Consider the following 23,755-nt stretch of genomic DNA (forward strand, 5'->3'; position numbering starts at 1 on the left):
TTTGAAAATATTGCTTTTATATTTTAATTAGTGTTGTCAACGGGTGATGTGGCAACGTCGCACTAGCCTCGTCTTGTGATTGGCTGCCACCAACTGCAAACTTACGTGGTCCCGACTTTTTTTTATGGAGTAAACAATTCAATCGACAATAGAAAATTAAGGGGGGCTGTATCTTAATATTTGGTTTCTTGTAAAGCTTTTATTCAATAAATTTCAAACCCAGAATACATAGGGTAGCAAAGCAACATGATAAAGAAATAATGACATACAGCATCTCGAAAACTAAATAAATATGAATTGACTGTTGAAACAGATTCCAATTGATATTAATAAGGTAGTTAACATTTCTAGTAAGAGAAACAACAAACTAGTCTAAAATTGAAACAGTCTTACATAAGGCAAGACACAATAGAATTGCACGAATGAAACATTGATAACAGTTCGGTAACGCCTCTTTCACACGACGCGGCGCGCGCCGTGCGGCGCCCGCCGGATCCGGCGTAGGGCTATGGGAGTATATGAGTCCCTTCACACTATGTCCGGCGCGCGCCGCGCGGCGAATTCGCCGCACGGCGCGCGAGTTACCGCCGGATGCACCTTGAGCCGGACGACAGCGCCGCGCGGCGTCCACGCCGGACCACTTGGTGAAGATGCATTGGTTCTTATGGGAGCTTTCACACGGTGCGGCGCGCGCCGCACGGCCCAACCCCTACGCTGTCTCAATTTAGGCAAACAACCTGACCAAGAAGGTGCAACAGTTAATTAAGAAATTATATATCGTTGTATCGGAAAATAATATATTTAAAGCTATTACAAAACATATATTTTTATGTTAATCCCATGCAAATCGGTCAACTTAAAGTATTAAAACAAATTTTTTTCTTTAATAACTAGAGGAGAATATTTAGTATTAAGTTAATAATTTAGTAATTTATACGTAATGTAACATTTTTTTAACTTCTAGAATACAATATTTTCAGATATGACGAATACTTATATATAATACGTGAAGGCGATTTCTATAAAATACTACTCCTCTGTTAATAATGGACGGATTTTTACAAACGATGTGTCAAAATTAAGTATTTGTTGTGTACCCTTTCACCAATTCCTGTAGTAAAAGTCCTCGGGCTTTGCCCTCCGGCCATGAAAATCCCAATGTATATCTTATGAAGACAATATTTTGTTTAGTTAAACCATAGACTAACCAACACAAGTAGACTTCTCATCCCATTGTTAATTTTGAAGCTCGTTTTTCATGTCTAGTTCATGTACGCCATACTGGGCGCTAGTGTCGACGAAATTTTGTTTCTATTATTTTAGGGGGAGTATTTTTTATCTATGGTTAAACAGACGAATAATTAGTATTAATTACAACTGTTCATAGTACACACATGATACACAGAGAGTTTTCGTTTTCAGTTTCGATAGATGGAGTGGAGTGAGCGTTCGTTTTCAGAGTGAGTTCGTTTCCAGTTTCGATAACTGGAGTGGAGTGATTGGTTACATTATCTATGAGTTGACTCTTTTAAGTCGACGGAAATTGTGACAATTATTCGTAAAAAAACTACTTTAATATTTTGCAATTGCTCGAATTCGAGCAACAGGTGCACTAGTTTTTATATTTTAAATTAGCCTACAGTATTAATTTTATTTGAACTTTTAAGTGGAGTATTCATTTAAAAGCCACAACTGAACGGAAATTAAATTAGCCTACAGTATTCATTTTATTTGAACTTTTAAGTGGAGTATTAATTTAAAAGCCACAACTGAACAGAAAATAATAAATATTTAGGAGGGCCGTACGGAGCGCGCCGCACGAAACCATACTAGTGTGAAGACACACGCTTGTCCGGCGCAGCGCCGCACGGCGGACGCCGCACGGCGCGCGCCGCTTCGTGTGAAAGAGGCGTAAGACACGTCAGTCAATGACATCAACTATTACGGTCAACTCTAATGTCAAGTTGAAGGTCGAGTATTTCTAGACCGTTGCATCGTTCAAAACCTCCTTCATCTATTTGTAGATCTCTTAGCGTAGGTTAAAATGTGGTTTTATTTTATTTAAATGTACACATTTTTTAACACTCATTGTGAACCACAATTTATTTAGACCGTTTGACAAAAACTTGTACAAAATAAACCCATAAGAGAGATCATGTACCAAAGGAATGTTCAGTAGCTGAAAATGCTATGACATAGCAGTGTTACAAACAATACAAAAATTACAATGTCCATTCTAATGAATAGACACACTATTACTAATTTTTCTTAACGTTAATTATCAATGATCTTAACAGGAAACATTTGGGCTAAAAATATATCAAAGGTGAGAAACATACTTCTATTGAGACGAGGTTTAACGTCCGAGCAGCAACAAGTACAAAGGTAATCTTCTTACTCTGCGATTTCGCCGGATTGTGAGAATAAACCTTTCTGTGTTATCAAATGGTGGTTAAAAATGGCAAATATACTACTAAAGAAATTTAGTTAACAATTAACCAATCAGGAATTGAAGGGTATTTTTCATGTGTTAGTTTTATTATCTAGCTTAGATTGTAACTAACTTACAGTGCATTTGAAACAAATCAATACTTACCAAAATAGGCAAAATTTATTTTTGATAGCAAAAAAATCACTGGGGGATAGCTGTTAAATGCATACATGTATGTATTTAACTGTTTGGGTAATCTGATAACTATATCTGTAATCTGAACTATTCGGGTAAATTAATTCAATCGCATACTTTTTTACAAATTTGATAAATAATTTCGGGAAAACTTCTGTGCAGTGCAACCATTTCAATTTTTTTAAACATTTTTATTGATGCCGCATATAGCTAAAACTACGTGACTGTCTATCTATCCTTTACCAAATATATATAAACATTCTGATGGCAAAAATATAACTTGAAATGTACAATATATCACAGAGTCCATGTAGTGAATGTAGGTGTCCGAAGTGCGGTCCAAGTATATTTTAATTTTTAATGATCACATTTCAATAAAAATGATAAAAAATTAAATGAAAAATCGGATTTGTACGAAAACGGCTCGTACAAATTTAGTAAGTTATACTCATTATGACTTCAAATAAAATGGTGCAAGCAAAATTATGGCTCTAAAAGCATTGCAACTTTTGTGATTGTCCCCATAAAATATCGTAGTTACTCCCACCACTTACCGTGTAAATTGTTGTATGTTAACAATCAAATAGGAGAAAGTATGTGTCAGTTTGCTAACACCATTTATTTGACTTATTGCAAAAGCCTATTACTATTGCGAGGGTGACGATCCTTGGCCTGTACTTATGTTAATCAACGTTTTACATTACTTCACAGTAATATTACTTCATCTAAACGCTGCACTGTTATGTACATTGTACACGTGACCTGGCTTGAATGCATCGAATACGACGGTGCCAATGACCTTCATATTGACTAATCAAACATTGAAATGCAACACATTGATTTGTAATTGGCCCTCCAACACATAGCACACTCCTATACCATCGAAGTATATAACACAACATATACTTCGTTGTGTTATATACTTCGATGTCCTACACCTACATTATACAGTTCGATCTATGTTAATTTTCTAAAATAAACAGTCGTATGAAATATTAATAGCTGTTAGCTATCAGATATACAAAACATCATTTCATTGTGTCACAACGTATTAATTCCCTTTGGACTCTAGAAATGTTGTAGTATTAGAATGCCTTTTAACTATTCATCCAGGAGAACTTTAAAATCGAAGATATTTAGTTTAATAGTATACAACTTTTAAAATTTCAACAATCAACAATCTTTATTAAAAAAATAACATCTCTGACAGAGCAGGAGTAAAAAAAAAATAAATTCTCGATCTAAACAGCATCATTAGGTAAACCTTTAAACCGAACTATGGCAACACTTAAAACACATTTACAATTCATAGATACATTATTACATACATACACGGCTTAGAACACAAATTGTTACGATCTACCGAACCTCGCTCCAATCTAACTTTGACCGAATTCCATTAAGGATCAGATTAAGAAGTTTCTGCGGGATGGGTTGCGAAAGAAACTTACTTTCTTGGAAAAACTCCAGAGTTGACAAATTTATACAGACACGATGGGTCTAAAAATTATTTGTTGTGTGCAGTTCATGATGAGAAGATCAGTGTCACAGGATTTAATAATCTTAATTGAAATATTTTACTGGAATATACTTGTAATGGTAGTAACGAGTAGTTTACTAGTTATTTTGAACGAGACGAATATAAATTTTAAAATATTGCTGGCAGTGTGTGTCAGGTGATTAAGCAATATCAACACGATTGATCACTTTCAAAATTATTCTAATTATATGGAATAAACGTTCAGGTCAAATCGAGCCTTTCCAAACATGTTATTTGATTGTTCCTTATCCTTAAAACAAAGTGCAACGCTGCTGTTAACTATTTTTGAAATATACGGTAGATCTAATTAACCAATTATTCACTTATCGGATGAAGCTTCAACCGCAATAAATAAAAATTAAATATTAAAACGGGGGTTTTCATGAAGAGGGGCGCCACTACTAAAGATTACCTAGTGCAAATGAAGATTATGTAGACTATGTTAGGTTAGGTTTTGTAATCAGGTTATGTTAGGCTCTGTTACGATAGGTGATTTTGTTACGTTTAGAAAGGATGGATTTTAAATCCAGACACGACATCTAGTCTAGAGTTTATTGTGCATGATTGGTTGAAAGAGGGGCACAGAGATAAGAGATTTAGCTAAGATTAGGTTCGAATAGGTCATGTTAGGCTAGGTTAGAAAGGGTGGATTCTAGATCTAGACTCAACATCGAGTCCAACAGTTTAGTGATTAGTTAGAAGAGGCAAAAGTTATGTGAGATTATGTTCTAATATGTTTTGTTATGTTAGGTGGGAAAGGGGTGGAATATAAGTCACGAAACCTTGAACTACAGATTAATGTTGTCTGATTTGAGGGAAGAAACACAAATTAGGGTTAGGCTCCCATACAAAAATGCAAGTACAACGACACATTTAGTTGATTACATATTGTATACGCATTTACAATTACTTTTTCACATCACCTTTACTATCAAGAGGCAAATTTCAACAGTGAAAGCCATCTTTAAATGTTTAATTAGAGTTCTCATCTGTCACCGATCATTGAGATTACTTCACACCAGCTGTTCGGGCTGTTCCCACTGTCAAGTCATGTGGGCCGCAACAAAGGGTGACGTCATCGCAGGCTAGGCCCGTGATCCCGATTGCTACTCGCTGTTTGGACACAAGAATCCGCGCGAGTTGCTCTCCCGCCAAACCGGTTCCCTCCAATACCACCGCCGACCTCCATACCTCACTGGCGCAGTGCCGCAGACCGCGGAACGGACTGAAGTGTAGACAGACTTCCTCTGTGGACCGAGGGGGTACTGGTAGGTTTGGTTCAACCAAATGTCTTAGTATACGAATCCGAATAGTTATGGTCGCCTTAAAGTCTAAAGGTTACAGGTTCGAATCCAAGCGAAAGCGAGATCGATTCTCAATTATATAAGATGGGGACACCACCTATAACCACAGAAAACGTACTACTATAACCCAGAATGCCAACCGCATGGTAAAAAGCATTAAGCGGTTTGAGAGAGCTTTGCCTGTCAATCCGTAGGTAGCGCCACCAGCGTTGCCATGCAACAGCATAGCAACGCTGGTGGCGCTGCCTACCGATTGACAGGCAAAGCTCTCTCAAAACACTTAATGCTTTTTACCATGCGGTTGGCATTCTGGGTTATAGTAGTGCGTTTTCTGTGCTATAACCCAAGTATGAGTGAAGGATGAGTGTGAGATGATCTGTGTAGCTTTGTTACTGGTTCATCAGTCACGATCATTTATTTTAATCCCAATAATCAGGAACAGCTGAGCTGGGTCCAGCAAGGAACCATAAAAAACTACTGACTTTTCTCGGAATCGAAATCCAGAAATAATATAAGTTATTTCAAACATAAAATAAAACCAATATTACACTGAATCTGTTTTATTTGTTCAAGAATATCAAAACAAAAACCAAAACAAACTAAATAAGACAGCTGATAAATAATATAAACATTAAAATGATCTATTTAAAAAGACATTACAACCCTCCACCCTCCATAAAATTAATATTGACAGCCTCCTCTGTAGGATTTCTCGAACCAAATGCAATTTTTGTTAATGGGATTTCAGTAAATGAAGCTAACAAATGTCTAGGTTAAGAATTAATAAGACCAGAGCTTGGAGTGTATCTTTACAAAAATAAACCTTTAAAAAAATGACAGGCGTGGATAAACACAAAATTAAATAAATGTTGTAGAACCTTATTTTTTCATACTACACATTTTAGCGTTGATTATACAGCAGATTGATTTAATCAATAGTTTACTTGATAAAAACCAAAATCATTGCATATTATCACAGACATTAGAACACCCGAAATTGTCTATTCTCTGTGACAATATTTATTCAACCGACTAAAATAAAAATTAGTTAAAATAATTAAACGAGATTACTATTAAAAATATTTAGCCTACTCCTGTGACAAATAACAACTTAAACATTAAAATTAAAATAATTTCATGAAGTAATGGAGGCAAACGAGTTTCCAATCTGAGTTTTTTGGCCGTGTAGGAAGGATCCCTTTCCCCCAAATAGCAAAAAGTAACCGCCCAACGTGGGGCTCGAACCCACGACCCTGAGATTAAGAGTCTCATGCTCTACCGACTGAGCTAGCCGGGCTTGATTCCCTCAAGAGTTTATTGAATATAAATTATAGTTTCAACATCTTACCAACACTAAATTATTTATCAAGTATAAGGCAAATCAAAGATTGTTTTAAGTGAGGTAATTTGTTATAGTAATTAATTGATGTTTTGCCTGATGCGATTTTTAAAAATATTTCTATCATGTTAGCATAGAGAAGTGATATCTTATTCTATGGAGATGAATGGAACGACTTCGTCCTGTCAACACGTGTTGTATTGGACGAGTTTTCAAGTGTTTAGTCAATTTACTTGGATGATTTTATTTTTCTAGACCGGTATAGGGATATTTTTCATTTCCTTGTTATTGGATGGTTAATGGTCTCCTACACTGATCTGCTCTGCTCACAACATTCTTCTGCTCATTTTCTATAAAACGCAAAGGATTTCGGTTTTCCTAAGATCGGTTTACTCCAGCGACCACAGAACTAAATTAATTATGGTTTACTCCTACTGCGGAAGAACATTATTCAAAATCAAAGCATTCAAAGCGTTATTTAGTACAAAAATAATATCTCTCATCGACGATCTAGTGAGTCAGATGATGACTTGGACAAGTATGAGAAATCAATTGACTGGCGATATTAGAACCCCGTACGTACGTATTATCTACGGTGACGTCACAACTCGGTCACGTGACCTGTAACTAGACCGTCGCGACTGATAATCAGCTGATCGTCTGACCGTAGACCGCACGCCCGTTACCTGAACTCTATGTCCGCCACACCCGGTCTATGGTCTATCTATAGTACTGTGAAGCGACTATACTAGATCATACTAACCAATCTATGGTCTATAGTACTGTGGAGCGACTATACTAGATCATACTAACCGATCAATGGTCTATACTCTATAGTTACTACTAGCGTACTAGTGGGCGACTATACTAGATCATACTAACCGATCAATGGTCTATACTCTATAGTTAGTACTAGTGAGCGACTATACTAGATCATACTAACCAATCTATGGACTGTAGGAGTGTGGAGCGACGAAACTACTACAGATCATACTATACACATTACAAATCAACGAGCAACTCTTCGTTACCTCTAAACCGTCTCTCGTACTATAAACAAGTACGAGTATGTTAATGTAGTAATCGTATAGTAGGATGATAATTACACTTCGGTCTGTATTTGGGCTGATACTTTCATTCAAACCTCAACTTTCTGGATAAATTATGGACTTGATTGCAATAGAATTGATAGACATAAATGTGGAAATTTGTATGTACATTATTTAAATTTAAATGCTACCTGGACCTTTTATACCAATGCCGGTGCGGCAATTCGACGAGATTTTACGTTAAATGAACGTATAAACAATATACAGAAAGCCTACTCTCACTTTCGCAGCCGGACATAATGATAAATGATCTAATTTATTCAAACAAACCAGGCACAAGTTATTGAAGAGATAAACTAAATACAACTCATTTACATGTAAAAGAAACATGTTAATGGCTTACTTAACAATAACACTAACGTTGTTATTAGTCTGTTATCTAAATGCATCTGATTACACAATTTGTTTACATCGGCGTAACAAATGATGCACAACAATTTATCTACCAAAATAACCATATTCTCGTTCTGATAAATTAGTTTACCTAACCCGCCATGTTAAACATCCCTATCCCAAGCGTGATGTATACAACTTCCTTACTTCTCGAGTGATGTAAAGTTGAAAAAAACTCACTCGGTGATGTAATGAAACCCATTTAAATAACATTGAGTGCTTAACTTAAAAAATATACCTCTATGGAGCCAACGACGTTCAACGCTAGAAATCAGCTGTGCGCTTGAATTTTATTGTTATGTTTTGAAGAATTTTCCTAACCTAGCTTTTGTTTGTAAATGAACGTTACTGTTAGAAGATAAGTGAAATGGACAATGAAAAATATTGTTCGTAACCTCCTGTATATTGTCGGGTCAGGTAAAATCTTGTACGTTACACGTTACGCAAGAGCGTGTTTACATCACTTCGGTAAATTATGCAACTCGCTTCCGCTCGTTGCACAACATTCACCTGCGTGATGTAAAAACGCTCTTACTACACTTGTAAGGTAAATAGCTAATATATGCCTGTTGTCCTTTTAGCGAATTTCCCATATAGGGAATAAGCTATTACCGTAGGTCTCATGGTAAGACCTAGACTCGGGACCGATTTACTTTTTCATTTTGAGGTCCCCAGAGGCCAAAAACACAATCCGTTCAAATTCATATATATATATATATATATATATATATATATTTATATATGTGTCCGTTAGCGCGATAACTCGAGCAAATATGATCCGATTTTGATGAAATTTGGTACAAACGTGTAAACCTACGTTTATTCGAACGAGTTCGCGAACCAGCATAATCGGACGATGGGAACAGGGGCTTATGGGGGGTTTCATGGGGTAAAAATGGGTTTTTCCCATTTTTAACCCTAAAAATAAAAATTTTTGCAATTTCTTTCTCAACCATTTTGTAGAGCTTAAAAAAAGAAATAATTTAGTATATTAAAGCACTGTTGTATGCCTAACGGTCACGGAGAAAATTCAAAAATAGTGTAATTTAAAATTCCCATGTTATTCTTATGGAGAAAATTAAAACTGTTGTAGTTGACTTGTTTATGGATATATATATTAAACGAATTTGGCAAATTTATTTATTTCAACCTATACTATTGACTTATGGTCAAAAACACTTTTTACCTTCCCCGTAGCAGCAAACCTAAGCTCTGGTTAAATCTAATGTTATTTAAATTGGGAATAAATATGTCTCATTTATGGAAATATTTTAGTAAAAATATAATCAGACAAGTTGAAATTCGCTTAGTCTGCAGGTTTGCTGCGGCGGGGGTATTTGATTGTGTATCATTTTGAATCAATTTTCTAATAAAAAGATTGACAAAAACATAAATGTTTTCAAAAGTATAAAATTGTCTCTTAATCAAAATGCTTTGATATTACAAGTTTGATAAACAGACACAGCTATTTGGTATCAAACACGATCTAGCAATCCCTAGATGACAAAAAAATATTTAAGGACTGAATAAAAATTTTACTGAATATTTCACTTTGGTGAAAATTATATTTTGTCTGCGACTTACTGTGAGAGTTAACACATCCACCAATAGGAGTCTCCATAATTACCTGAAACAAAAATTTTACCATAAGCAGTTTAATAAATCACAACCTGAAAATATTTATACAAGTTAATACAAGGTCAAATGTGAAATGTTTTTCGATCAAGTAATTTATAACGACTTTAGAGTACGGTAACCACTAGAACCAAATTAAATTCCCTACTGTACAATAAGTCTAGGGACGAATCCATTCAAACAGAAAACTCTCTCTCATTAGTACGGTTACTAAATTCACGTTATTTGTACAGTATTTCGGGAAAGAAACAGCAATATTCCAAGTTGCGAAACAAATATTCCAGACTTATTAAAAAAGAAAATGCCAAAAACAACAAAGGAGCTAAACATAACCCCTGAGGACACCGTGTGACTTGTGTCTCTTTTACAAGACCTAGCCTTGCCACATGGGACATGTCCTTCATTGTTGAACAAAATCACTGTGCATCTACTAAATTAACTGTGTCAATTAATTGTATTAGTTATTTTAAGTTATCCGAGTAAAGTCAACTCGAATAAATAGACGATACTTTTTAAAATTAATATTATACTGTAACTCCTAACAATATGTAACAAAACCTTGTGTATCGGTAACAGCAACCTTAATAATGTCTAATATGGTGTTTTAATGGTCCTGGCAAGAGAATCTGCTGATCTTACTGTGTTACAAAGCTAAGATGAAATCATTGAACGCTCATCGTTTACATCTTCGCCACGCATTCTTCAGTGCCAGCGTCGTATAAATAGGTATAGGCTAATCAGAAGTAGGTGTTTGCGTTATTTATAATTTTGTAACCGTGAAATAACAATTTTTCTTCCAAAAAGCTCTATCTGTGGAACTGTGTGTGTGTTTCATCGTCATCGAGGTCCAGTTTCGCTCATACGAAGTCTGGGCAATAAACCAAGAAGAGAAATCAAAGTATATTGATTATCAATGTGAATTATAGTCTACCGATAAATGAATTTATAGTCTGACAATCCGTACGATAAATAAATATAAGTAATTGGATTAGTTATGTATAAGCCAAGCTAAATATAAATATGAACAAATCGTAATAAATCACTGGCCTATGGATAGTTTGAATACTGATAAAGAACCTGGTTACTAGGATCATCATGACAGTCACCAGGTAATTTAAACCTTTATCAATTGCAAATATGCATGATTTTTATTTACGTTCTTTTATACAGGGTGATTGGTACTGAGTGTGAAAAAAATATTTCGGTGTAAGTACAAAGTAAATGAAGTGTGATGATGCATATCAAATGTTCTAAGTATAAAAATTAGCTTCCAAAAAATATTTTATGTATTTCAAAAATGACCATGTTTTTAAATTTAATACAGCGATTTCTCAATTACCTGTATATGGATTTGAGTAGATAATGTCATTTTCGTGTTCTACATTAAATTTTGAACAAGAATAATAGAAAATGGCGGGGGATCAGTTGTGAAAACTCCATTGTAAATATATTCAAAGATAAAAATTAAGATGCTTGATAAAAATTTTAAAAAAACATTGGCTTATTGCATTTGTTCACACCCTGTATACAAGAAAGTGTCCGAATAAGGTAAAGAAAATTGCGCCATTTTATAAGCTTTCCAACCATATGCTACACCATTGAGCATTATGTCTGCTTATGTACGCTTAGTGGTTTGAAGACTACAAAGCATGGTGTCTTAACAGACTTGGAACATTTGATATGCATCATCACACTTCATTTACTTTGTACTTACACCAACAATTTTTTGTCACACTGAGTACCAATCACCCAGTATATACAGTAGAGTTTTAAAGTTTAAAGGAAGATCTGAATGCTGCCGCCGGGGCGCCCTTACTGCGCCAGAGGGTCTAGGTAGAAGGCCCTCACTGCGCCAGCACTTAAATCTATCCCCTAAAATCAGAACTGTACTGCGCCAGAGCGGTGTTTTCTTTGTAATAATAGTTCTGAGAGAAACTGTCGTAATAATGAGTCTGAGAGTTCAATCAGTGTGATACCGTATACCTAAATTCAGTGTGTTAATCAAATCAAACTTATTTATCCACTTATTTATAAACACTCTGTGACTTATACAATCATAATACCTACTGTATTTTGTGCTAAAACTTATTACTATAATACTCAATCTACTTTATGAAATAAAAACTTGAGTAACAATGCTGATCCAAATAGTAATATCTGCTTCTAGTTGTTGGTATAATAAAATATAATTGAATAAAATTTAAATTATGATTTTTGAAGTGAATAATTCTGTCACAATCATTATAGAAATAGTAATATGTCGAAATTCAGTTTGTATTTTCTATAAGTATACTATACAGGGTGGAACGAAGTTAGTGTTAAAAAATTGTATGTGTTAAACTACTAAGTATTGGTGACAAAATGGCACCAATTTAAGTTTCCATACCCTCACAGGTAGGGAATAACAGACAATTTAAGATTTTTTCAAAATAGTTGTACTTACTTTGACGTAACTATATTTCTATAAGTATATCCGTCCAACACTATCAATGTTTTCCCCCGTTCACTCAAAAATTTCTTCATGATTACAAACTAAACACTTTAATTCAAATAAATAAATAAAACGCTAACAAAACGAAACTCAACAACTAAAAACACATTGAAACAAAATAACAACTACAACTCCTCACGTTGACAACTGACGAACAACTGAAATTATTTCAGGAGGGGGATCAAATACGTCAATGTATTTGTGATATATGTTATATGTGACCACGTTTATATGTGACCAATAATAAGTGGGGAAAACAAAGTTGAAAATTTGAATTCCAAATAACGAAAGCTGTGATGTTTGTTTACATTAGCAATACCAATGGTGCGTAAGGGTGTGTGGTTTGTTTACATTCCAAATCCTAATGGGTAGATTAACCAGAAGGCGCCCCCTCGCCTACCTGGACTAGTGCTGGCGCAGTAAGGGCGTTTGCTAGAGAGGGATTATTTAGTCCTGGCGCAGTAAGGGTCTACCCGCTGCCGCAGCCCGTTGCTCGGATAAGCTAATTACTTAATTGATACGGCGGTTCTGTTGACTTCTTATCTAAACTGCTTGCTCAGTTTGCTTATCTTCTTCCAGATAGTACAGTCAATATTAGCCAGCCTCTAAGTTTGTAAGCAATAACAATATTGTTAGTTATGCTATTTTCGTCTTGTTAACGATATGTGTCATATTCGTAATCAGTGTTAAAACGTTTCCACCAATGACTTAGGAAATAATGACTCTTTAAAATTAGATATCAAAATCTGTGAACTTGTTTGCGATTTTATTATTGTAGGAAACGTTTAGTCATTAAATTGAGACAGAAGAACAATTCTGCGTGTTTCAACCTGACTTTTAGTGAAGAATCTTACACTGTTAATTTCATACATGACGAATATTTAAAACTAGAAACCAAAAATCTGCAAACTTTTTTGCATACTTTGAATTCTCAGACTGTAGGAGGATTTGTTTAATCATTATATTGAGAAACATTTATGCAAATGTTAACCTGTTTTAAGTGAAGGAGTAAAGAATTTCCCACCGCTGATTTCAAGAATGACGAATCTTTGAAAGTAGAAACTCATGAAGCGTCAACACAAGTCTTTTTAAAAATTTTAGAGTTCATATAATTATTATGTCGTATAACATCAAACATAAAAAATACTAGTTTGTAGTTTTAATCCGAACCGTCACGATTTTAACATTGAAAAAGAGCAAAGGGACAAAAGAGTCCCAAAAGGAGGAAAGGCTTCCTGCAGTATTACAACGGTCACGTAGTCCTACCTCTCCTAGGAGGATTTCATCCTACAAAGGATTGATACTGCAGCCTGCATTGCTAGTAATCCCCAGCATCCTCAGTCATAAGTTTGTTAACAGTTTTTACGTGCAAGTTTTACTAGTTGAAAGCAGATTATTTTATTTAAACATGGATCGAGGTCCGTTTTAATGTCCAAAAACATTGAATGTAATAGAGTGATTGACTAGATATAGGTTTTCTCTACCTCGTTTTCAGTTGTTAATAATCATGTAAAAATAACATAATGATCGACATAGTACGAAGTCCGCAATATTATATTATCCCATTTTTGTGTACTGATATTGACGTCCAATTTATGTGGACAAGTTGTAGCAAAATAAACAATTTGATTTTTAAAAACTGGCTAGTCGTTTAAGTCTAAAATTACCTTTTTGACAAAACAAATTTACTTTGATAGTTGATTGTATAAAAAATACCATAGTTGACACAAGAATCTTTCCTTTTTGTTCATCATGGTTAAAAAAAATAGCTTATTAGACCCAAGTTAATAATAATGCACGCGGTGTGTAGCTAGAAATACGTTAATTTTCATTCAAAAACTATAGTCTGTATGATGGAACCTGTCTCTTGGCCTGGTAACGGTCAGGTAAACGGAGGTTTACCTGACCACAGTCCAATGATTTAAGACCCAGGCCAGTCTTAGGTAGACCTGGGCAAGAGAAAGGTGCCATCATATAGACTATAGTGATAACATGGGAGTTGAATGTCTAGTCTTATCATAATTGAGGGCTAACAATAACTAATGTGTACAGTAGACATAATTCAACAGGTATAATTCAAATTATTGTGTCCGCGACATATTTATAGCTACATTAACTTATACGATCGATAGAAATGCTACAAATTAAAATTGTTTATTCAGTAAATTACTATTTTGACATGTTAAAGTTATAGACAGAACGTGGTATATTTCAGGTACACCTCGCTGATGACACCAAAACTTCAGCGCATGGCAGGTGCTGAGGATATAACGGGAATGCTGAGATATCCTCAGCACCGATTACGCTGGCGCCGCTGATGACACCAGCAAGACGTGCTTGAGATCCAACAGTCACATCATACGAGTACAAACAGTCTCACATAACTTGAGGCTAGAGGAAACGCAGAGACAGGAAACTGAGACTTGTTAGATGATAGAATTGGAACTGACCCATAGTTTGTGATTGCATATGTGTTTTGTGAGCAAGTATGACAAATTGATGGTTATTCAATTCAAAAATTAAGTTTAGAAACAGAATACTAATTTGTGTAACTAGTGAGCGAAGTAGCAATTTTCTGCAAATGTGAGAAATGTTTATGCACGAACGAGTGTGGAAAGTTTCTTGAGTGCAGCAAAGGCACTTTGGCACTTTGCGCTTGTGTTACACATATATTTTCCTACAGTTACTATAAAGCATAGAAATAATTACTCTTTCAAACAATAACAACACGTTTTAGGTTAGGTTAAACCATTAAACCCAAGCGTTGAACAAAATGGGAAACACTCTACCAACTGATCGTAGTCGTAGTATTTTTAAATGGCCTATACATTACAATTTCACGGATTCAGATCTTTTTTCAAACAGTTTATTTCTTAATCTATATACCTTCATTTAAGTGCTTATTATTATGTGTTTTCAGGGTCAATTATCATTAGCAATCATTGAGATGGGGACGCCACCTAGGTGCGTATTTTAACCCAAATTTGAGTGAAGGATGGTGTGAGATGATTGTACTCTATTATAATTCTCTCGTACTTCGTTTTCCTGCAATTTACATCTTAAAGCTATAGACATACATATTGGTGTTTTCTTGTATAATTAAAAGAGTATTTCACTCTTAATTACAATACTACTGACATCGTTTTCCCAATCAGACATTTATCCCTCAGTTGAACCGTAAAATCACAACTATGAGAAAACTGGAAATAACAATTGTATCCAATTCTCGGGTACAAAAATACCACATACTGCAGGCAAAATTTACCAAACAAAAGTCAGTAATAAAGCTGCGATAAAGTGATAAAGTGCGCCAACGTGAGCGCGTTAATCGCGCAGACATCACGCTATAGCCTCCACAAGGTTGCCATTAACTTTCTAATTAAAAGTTAATTTTCGGAAACGAGGCCGTCGGGTGAAAGTGAGGGTGAATTTGCGTAATCTCGGTGGCCAGTCGGTAGCGGCATTAAAATAAATTAAAATCGGCATTTCGCCGATGATCGGGTGAATCATAATGACAGACCGTACAAGGCGCGGCGCTGAGATTGCGCAATGGTTGCAGTACAGGCAACGTACACCGTCGTGGCGTGGTGTGTTTACGAGCCGAGGCACAGTATATACGGTACGTTGTAAAAACAAACAGAAATCAGCTGCTACGAGCCGAGGTATACGGTACGTTGTAAAAACAAACAGAAATCAGCTGCTACGAGCCGAGGTATACGGCACGTTGTAAAAACAAACAGAAATCAGCTGTTTATCACAAATCAGCTGCTAACAAGTTTCTTTTACATGTACATAGCTTGTACACAGATATTTTTGTATCACCGATGTATAAATGTATAAAGTTATAACAGTAGTAACACAATTGTTAATGATAATTTTAATAGAAATCTTTGTAGAGAATCCAAACAATAGTTTTTTTTGCATGCCCCTCACTTAAGTCCTAAAACGCTAACATGTAGTCCGGAACAATTTTACAAATCAATTTAGACAAGGCCTAGAGGCTATTAATATTATCACAGGTATTAAAAAATCCATTGGTGATTGATGGGATTTGAACCCAAGGGCCTCGAGGACCGAAGCCCCGCGCTCTACCACGGGACCAGCTCACAATATCAACAGATTAGTCATAGAAAAGTTATGAAATATGGTTCTCTTCTAGTCAGATTTATTTGTTATTTAAGGATCTTAGATTAAAACGTTATAATGCATGGTCCAAGCTAAAAGATTTTTAAGACGCAGAACTTGCAATATACAAGAAGCCTACTCCACAGAGAAAATTGTCATGTGGACATAATGTTAGGAAGACATATTATTTATTTCATAATTTATGAAAGAAATGTTCTAATTTGATCCAAGCAGTACCTATACATTATTGATGAGATAAACTATTTGTTTACAGCCCATTTGCATATGTAAAAGACATTTGGTAATGGCTCACTACAACAGTTTAACAGACACTTAACACTGTTATTAGACCGTTATCTAAATGCATCAGATTAAACCGTTTGTTTACTTCAGTCACGTAACAATGCTGCACAGCATTTCCTTCTCAAAAATAACAATTTTGTTCATACAAATGTCTAATCATGTAACTGGTTTATAAAAACAAAACAATATTTATTTGGCTCAGAGGACTCGAAAAAGTCCATGGTTTACTTTGACCTTAGATTTCAGCATTATACACTAAGGTTTTGTGATTAGGCTAAACTTATTCCTTGGAAGAAGACGAGGATATAAAACTCCTGGTAATAATAATAAACAGTTCATTTTCACTCTTTAGTTTTCGATACTTTTGCAGTTTATTTTGTATGAAGTTGCTACACCCATAGTTTAGCAAAATACTCATTAAAACTAACGTTATTTAAATACGAAATACACGTGACGTTTTTAATGAAAAATTTCAGTGGAAATGGAAACTCGTTTACTGCGCAGGTTTGCTGTAGCAGGGGTATTTGATACTATGACAGTTATGATATAGACAGTTATGAACATGCTAGAGCTCACAATGTTACAAGCCGTGTTATCACTTTGATTTGGGTTAAAATTTAGCGAATTCGACAAAAATCTGTTATTAAAATCAATGCACTTGGTCGGTGACCAAATTCAAACAAAGTTTATTTTCTAAACTGTCAAGAACATCAGCATGGGAATTGGGAATGGGATGTTGTGTGTTAGAGGTGGCTATGGGATGTATACTTATATCATAGAACAAGGCATCACTAATCACTGTACACCAACGGAGGCGAGATATAATGCAGTTGGCAGATCCTGAGTCCTACGTCCACTGATATAGGATATCAATCTTGTGATAACGCCACAAGGATTAGAGTGATGGAGTGGACAGCTGGGCAATAATGGACCACAACCCTCACACACACACACACACACACACACCTACATTACAATCACTTGACCACTTCTAATACCTTCACTGGAAGAGATTGTACCGCCAGCAACTAATTTATAGCCTCTGTAAGTAAGTAAGGAAGTACGTACACACTACTTGTAGTAGTTAGTTTATTTATATATGTATAGTTGTTTTAGTAAACTAGAGTCAAAGTCTATTTATTCACAAGTAAGACAAATATATTTAACGTTTTATATTGTATCGTATCACATTGATTAGGCAATTCAGGCTCCTCCCTTAACTCCACTTTTTCTTGGACTTATATGACGTGTGAGTATGGAAAACCAAGTACCTAACTAAGTTACTAAGATTGACACCAATTACAACTTTATATCCTTACATTTTGCAATCTCTTGAAGTTGGCAATTAAAAAATACATCACTAAAATTAAAATAGAAATACAGCTACAATTCAAAATGTATTGGTCAGTATATTGCAATTTACTTGGAAATAAAAGTTTTGTGGTTGAAATCAGCAGTATTTGTTCTGACCTTAATTTTATGGTGTTGCTATTTATATCTTTGTACTAATTACTTACTTCCAACCTTTACTTTATAAATTTTAAACCATCACGTTTGGTAGTTCGAATCAGGGCCGGCGCTGGTTCGAATAATGAATGCCGAAGATAGTATTTCATTCACTACTTAGTCCTCAATAACATTTTTAAGATATTTACGACTTGTAATTGTTCCTTGAAGCAAAAGTAATAAATATCGTTAAAATCACATATTCATCCTTCCCAGTAGTGCTAAACCGATCAACACAAGCTAAAAGTGAAAGTGAAAGGTTTTAGCACAAACTATTTCGAACACAAATGTGTTTGAATTATTACTTCTTTAAAACACAACAATCTTGAAGTTACGAGTCGATATTCAAAACACAACAGGCAATATTACCTTTCTCGCTTGAACTCTTCCGTCCTATTTTCACACCCGAGTAAAATCTAGTAGACATCCAACCTTAATAGGCAAAAATAATGTATTCAAATACAAATAGAAAACAGTTGATCGAACCTATCACAACAAGTTGATTTTTTAAAATATGTTTATATTTAAGAAAAATCATTAATTTCCATCATATAGTAGCTGAGCTGGGTAGCCGTGTTTCGTGTTGTGAGCAGCCTGTACACGTACACGTACACGTACGAGTGTACACGGTGACCCAGGCTAGAAGCTAACCTCTGACCTCAGTATCTGGGTAAACGTTACATGACACGGCCTACCACAAGGCTGTGCTTTACCACCCACTTTCTTTATACTCCCAGTTGCACAAACAATTATTTTTAAACAAAAATTCATATAATTATGTAAATATTAAGTCAGTTTGATCATTCCGTTGGCCTGTCTGAGGCAGGTTAAGTGTAATGGGTCATGTGATCCCAAGTTTGCTAAGTAAAAAACTGTTTATTTCAAATTAATTTTTTTTTATAAGAATGCTGTAATAACACCTTAGTTGCCAAACTTTTTGATCAAACATCAACATGTAAAATACAATAAAATAATAATAAAATAAAATAAGAATACCTTATTTAATTTGCTATAGAGTTTATACTTCACTTGGTACCTGGTTTGAAAGTTCTGCAAAATCTTAAACCTAACGATATTCAATTCATACGTGGAAGATTACTATTAAACCCGTACAAGTTTCTATATCTCCTTTGAAAAAACGTTGCTCCCATCAAGATAATGTCTTGGGGTCGCTCGAACTAATATTTTATTCTGTGGTGATACAATTACTCAATTTTTTCCATCTATTATTATTGTACCAAAACCTAAAGAACCAAAAGAATACACCAAAATCGTATATTTTTTACAACTTTTAAAAGTTTCCCAGAAGTTTAAAAGTTATCCTTTGTTGTTGATGTATCCGTGACGAAGTTTACATTAACGCGTTCTGTTGCCAAAAACCTCCCGCAACTGTATCTTTGGTGCAAACGTTGACAAAATAAACCAACAACACATCATTTTATTGCAATTTCTCAATTGTATAAAGCAGAAATCTTTCACATCACGCTCTTTGATTACAAGCACATTTGGTAAATAGTAATTATTGAACATACATTTTTATCTACAAAATGTATACTTAGAAAAATCTAAGCAGAATTAATACGACCCTAATGTAGTCAGATAATCAAAACATGTTTTCCCACCATGCACGGATTAAGTCAAAAGACAATGTCAGACATAACAGTTCAGTGATTGACATTTTGTTAGGAAGGTCGAAGGTTAAGTGGAGTTCATCAGCGACTTTCAGCTCTAGCGGAAAATGCATCAATCAATTTTATCGAAAGCTTTTACTACTTTATTGGTTATGCGATCTCTTACTTTACTAGGTTATACGAAGTTGCAAAGACGACGCGAATTGAAGTTATTACAATGAGGGAAAAGTTACTGAGAGAATCAATAATGTGATATTGTATGTTTTATAGACTTCTAATGTAATATGTGTAACTCCTTAGTAATTTCTTGAATATAAAAAAATATTAAGACCACGAAATAATGTATGCTAATTAGATGGTGTACGCTTTTCAATATTGCAACCCCTTAGACCGTTTATTTCCGTCCTATTTTATTGAAATATTCTATAAAGAATCAGCTATGGCAAGTGTATGGAGGAATAGTTTGGTCCACTATACCTTTACGTGCATCGCAAGTCGCAACCAAAAAGATGTTCGAATATGCATCCGTAAGCATGAGAGGTCCTTAAAAATACCAAGATTTTCATGAAATTTTGAGTGTAAACCAAATATACCTATTGGGAGGGTTGTGGAAAATAATAATCTATGCTATATTAGTACATACTCAATGGTTGTATGCTTTTGGTACGTAAAACCCTTTGTGTGCCTCGCAGCAAACCCTAATCTCCTTATTTTTGGAGAACGGATTTACGTATTTAAATAATGTTCCTGTTTAAATATAAGTTTAAGCCGTTGGATATTCGTTTAGTCTGAAGGTTTGCTGCGGCGGGGTTATCGTTTATGATTGTTTTGCTTTAACTATTCCTTGTAAATATATAATTATGCATACAGTAATTTTCAATATTTTGGAACAATTATATAATGGAGTTTACAAACACAACAACCAGCAAGCATTTTGGGAAACTGTAATACGCTAATGGATACTACGTTGTGTGTAGATGAATCTCGGAGAATCATTTCAACGTTCTAAATAACCATTCCGTTGATTTCATGATCAAGATTTGAACAACTTCTGGTTGAAAATCTCTTTACTCATCATAAATACTCACAGTTACGCAAAATAATATCTTAAAAGATGTGGGTTGTGGTAAAAAAAAACTTGTATTCCAATTTGCCGGATTTATTTGACTTTTACAAGGAAACAACCATCATTTTTAAATTTAGGGCGATATTTTTGCACCATAGTAGTGTACAGTATGTAACTTCTCTGATCAATATAATTACCGAAGGCCAAAACAAAGGAAGATAATTATTATTTATGGCTATTCGTCATCGTGCGTTGTAGGAGGTTCAATCCCAGCAGTACCCAAGAGAAATTTTTGGACCACCTTCCCTCAAAAGCATTAGTGATTCTACAATCCAAAAGCCACTGGCGTAGACACTACAAAACAGACACAGTAATTAACATCAACTAGTTCACCTTCCCGCACGTGTGAAGAGTTAACATGACGTAGGGTTCATGGACCTCGGCAGTGTTGTGACGGATGTTATCACCAATGACCTTGGCGAGTCAATTAACAGATAATCCGTGAGTCAGAGATAAGCCGCTCCCCGCAAGGCCGCACACCTGCATCTTCCCACGCGACTTGGAATTTGGGCTCGGCCACGGTCGCGGAAGCTGAGGGACTATCAATAATCATAGTCGGTCGACTTGTCCAGATCAAGATAGGAAGCACCAAGGACTGATATAAGTTTTCGAGAACTAGGAAAGACCTTCAAGAGCGTGTTCTTGGTCGAAGAACATGTGGTGACCTTGAGTACTTGAGCCCTTGAAAGAATTTGAGAAGATCTTGTTCATAATTGGATTCTTCACCATGAAACTTGAGCTGATGTGCTTGTCTTCTCGATCAAGAACCAGTAAGATCGGTTACCAACTTGAGTTCTCGACCAATATACTTGGCGTTCTTGTGCCAAACTGAGTTCATCAGTTTGGCAAGATCTTTTCTTAATTTCAGTTCTCGCGTGGATCGAGCAAGATAGTATCCCATGATAGTATCCCAATAGTATTGAGATAGTATCCCAACATTGCCAGTTTGAGTATCAAACAAGGAAGAACTCGTTGTTTTATTTTATTTTATTGTATTGTGATTGTACTAACTCGATCAAGTAACTTTGTAAGATCATCTGCCAACTTGAATTCTTGATTCGAAACAAAAATAAACTTGATAATATGAACGAATGTAACACGTACATTATATACAACCAAAGTGAACAAAAATACAAACTTCATTAATGTTAACGTCATCTCATTTCACACAATTACCAATTCAAATGTGATTTCACGATTGAATCGTAAGAGATTCCTTCCAGTTGTCAACACACAAGACTATGGTCATAAATCAATTAGATATCTTTTGAACAAGTTAAATAAAGGTTTATCGAAGTTACAAACAGTTTTCAACAGTTTGTTCTCAATTTATAATATACCTTAATTTTTTCGCCTGTAATCCTCGATTGAAAAAGGCTTGATAACGATCCGTCGGACTGTTTAATTATTTGACACAGTCAAAAATCAATAAAACAAGATAAATCTTATATTATCTCATTACGCAGTTATAAAATACACCAGAATTCATATATTTCGGAATACACTTCTTAAATAATTCACGGATACATCTTCCAACTAACCAAACAGGCCCACAACAATCACAACACATCTTTAACACGGCCAAATTACCACAATGTTGCACAATGACGCAAGAGGCAGATTTCAAATTTCCACATCAACGAGATAAGATCTCAAGCCTCTCCGCGGGGTGCGGATTAAGAGTGATTGGCGCGAACGCAATGATAATACAAAATCGTCTCAAGCTGATAGGCTGTTTAGTATGCAGGGCCCGGTTTGAGGCTAGTGCATGTACTCGGTGAAGGGGCCTTGCTCAATGTTGGCACCTGTATGTAATTCTTTACGATCCCCGAGTCCTCAATTGTAAACACAGGTCTCGTAAACTGTTTAGCGGCAGTAAATTTCTGAAATCAGGTTTGTGTTTCGTGTAAGTGGGACCTTCACTTTTTACCATGGGAATCCCAGTGGTTTGAGTTAGCTAATTGAAGGAGTTGTGGTTGTGAAATGTATTTTGCGTAATGGATATGTCGAGAAGTTTTGGTAACTACTGTAGTTCATAATCATAAACATACATATGAGACAGGGTGGATCAGACCACCCGTGCACATACTTTTTAACGGGATATACAGCGGCTTGTGTAACTCACCGACTCACTGATCAGGAATACCGGTACAAATGTTTACCCACTTCTAGAATAGCTATGGATCTGAATTTTATTGAGGAAGTCCGTCTCGGCCCCAAACCACCCAGAAAATCCAACAAAGTTACATTTCCAAATTGCAACCCCCCCCCCCCCCAAATGTCCTTAAATCCCCATTTTCTTTTTATAAAAACACATACAGCGTTTTTTACGGATATAGCTCGAAAACGGTAAGAGCTAGCTAGCAAAGATTTGAAAGAAATCTCATGGTCAGGAATTAAATTTTCTACAAGACACTCTTCGGCGTTTTTCAAAAATGGCACTCTTTTACCTTCAATAAGATTGTCCCTCACAGATGTCAAAACAATTCCTTTTATCGTTTATAGCAGGCAGCGGAACACCTAAATGCATACTATAAAGATAATTTGTGAAATTACATTCAGATATATCTCCTATCACAGTATACAAATTATAATCAATGCCAGCTAGTTTATTTTTTGTGCGTCCA

At 35.3% G+C, this 23,755-nt stretch overlaps 1 long non-coding RNA gene and 1 other non-coding gene across 3 annotated transcripts in view; both read right to left on the minus strand.

The window, feature by feature from the left end:
- LOC128988324 (uncharacterized) overlaps positions 1-23,755 on the minus strand; it is a 163,076-nt gene that overhangs the window by 101,366 nt on the left and 37,955 nt on the right. The gene's annotated exons all lie outside the window — the stretch shown is intronic.
- Trnak-cuu (transfer RNA lysine (anticodon CUU)) lies at positions 6,695-6,767 on the minus strand. The gene has a single exon. It is a non-coding gene; the product is annotated as a tRNA-Lys (tRNA).

Source organism: Macrosteles quadrilineatus, unplaced genomic scaffold, assembly GCF_028750875.1.
Source record: "Macrosteles quadrilineatus isolate MER2022 unplaced genomic scaffold, UCM_ALF_1.0 Scaffold_3__2_contigs__length_128488019, whole genome shotgun sequence".
Taxonomy (NCBI): domain Eukaryota; kingdom Metazoa; phylum Arthropoda; class Insecta; order Hemiptera; family Cicadellidae; genus Macrosteles; species Macrosteles quadrilineatus.